The following is a 1,832-nucleotide window of genomic DNA, read 5'->3' as shown; positions in this document are numbered from 1 at the left end:
GCTAAACTAAAATCAGAACTGTAAATAACACCACCACCACCACCACTTTTCTGACCAAGGTAAAAAAGACTCTTAAACAGCTATATTTGTGGACACCTCTCCCCCGCCCCCCCTTTTATCTTCACAAAGAGCACAGTTTCTTATTCATTAGTACCAGAATGATCCAAAACTTCACACATTCTCCCTGAACTTCTTGCTGATGAGCAGAAATTTGTGAACAACAAAACCCACTGGCAACCTGGCATAGTCTGTATCAAAAACTTATGAAGATAAAGCCTAACCAGTAACCTCTGGAAAAATGTTCTCACTTGTTGCAGAAACAGAAATCAGAGAACAAGTCCTTTGGCTTTGGTCACACTTTCATACAGATGCTGCCTAAATCATGGCCCTGAAATCACTACAGAAGCTGTTGAAAAGTAATCCATGAAGGCATTAACTTGGCAAATGAACAAACACACCCATGACTCTGATTCCAACATCCCTACATAATCAGAACAGTGGCCAAAATGTGTTATTTTTGTAATGGATTTTATCATTTTATTTCCATTTATCTGCTCATACAGGTGACCCGAGTAATTTAAAAAAACAAAAACAAACCAAAAAGCCAATATATTTTTCTGTCTCTTAGGCATATTATGTTGAAGAGAGAGAAAAACAAGCACTAACACCAAATAGCAATGAGTGTCTTGTAAATCATTCCTTTCCACAATGGAAAGTCCTACATGCTTCCTGATCCACCCTCTTGGCCTAGCCATGGATGTGGGAGAGGAAAAAAAGACAAAAAGCCCACGGCACATTTCTCATACATTCACACAAATAGCAGCTTGGAGCCTGAAAAGCCCTAATGCGTATCTTCCATTTTATATATATATATACGCATATAAAGCAGCCAATAAAAGGCTACACATAGCAATTACCTTTTCCCTTCTTGTACATACTGTCAAGCAGTAAACAGAAATTAGCAGCTGCAATGCTTTTTTATTCAGGATGTGTATATTAACTGATGACTCACCAAATAACTCCCAGCCCAGCATGCCAGTTGTCTTCTCCTCCACAGAAAGAAACACTATTTTAAACAGAGAGTTAACCACTGTGGATCTTACAGGCAAGCCAGTGTGCATTAGAACTAAATAAATATTGCTGGTGAACCCCAAGAGGGCAGAGGAAGGGGGTGGTTCCAACAAGAGACTGCAAGCTTTTTAAACTCTTCAAATAGAAATTAAACTACATGGAGGGAAAGAGTGGAGGCAGGAAGAAAATATTATCTCATAATCAACCCACACTGCCTTTTGTGGTACACACTGCCTTCACACAGCAGGCAAGACCTGCACTGCATGAACTGCTTCAGCATATGGTTACATTTCTTTATGTAGTGCTCTGTATGCACATTTGGAGCTTGACTCAAGTGTTTATTTCAAATGGGGAACAGCAATCTATGGCACAAAGGGCAAAGATGGCATGCAGCAGGATTAGGGAGGGCTTGGAGCTGGGACTTGTGCTGGAAAGGGCGTCTGTGAAGAAGCAGTTCCCAAATCCTCTCTCTCTCCAGTGCCTGCAAGAGTTTGGAGCCCCAAAGCTCCAGCAGAAGAATGCTCTGCAATGTCTTTAGGAATACAATGTCTTGTGGATCTTGCCAAGTTTCTTCTAGAAGACTTAACCTCTAATTTGGAAAGCAAGCTGACACTTCCTCCTTCAGATCACCATGTAATTAATTGTCCACCATGTAATTAATTGTCCACCATGTAATTAATGAGCTTGACATTATGATTTTGGCCAAACTTCTGTTACACCCTATCTGACCAGATGTTATCAGAAAGAAGTAAAATCCAATT

Source organism: Pezoporus wallicus, unplaced genomic scaffold (assembly GCF_028554395.1).
Source record: "Pezoporus wallicus isolate ANWC-B61680 ecotype Strahan unplaced genomic scaffold, APGP_CSIRO_Pwel_v1 contig_8702, whole genome shotgun sequence".
Lineage (NCBI taxonomy): Eukaryota > Metazoa > Chordata > Aves > Psittaciformes > Psittacidae > Pezoporus > Pezoporus wallicus.
The sequence above is the reverse complement of the archived record's forward strand: the minus strand, read 5'-3'. Positions refer to the sequence as shown.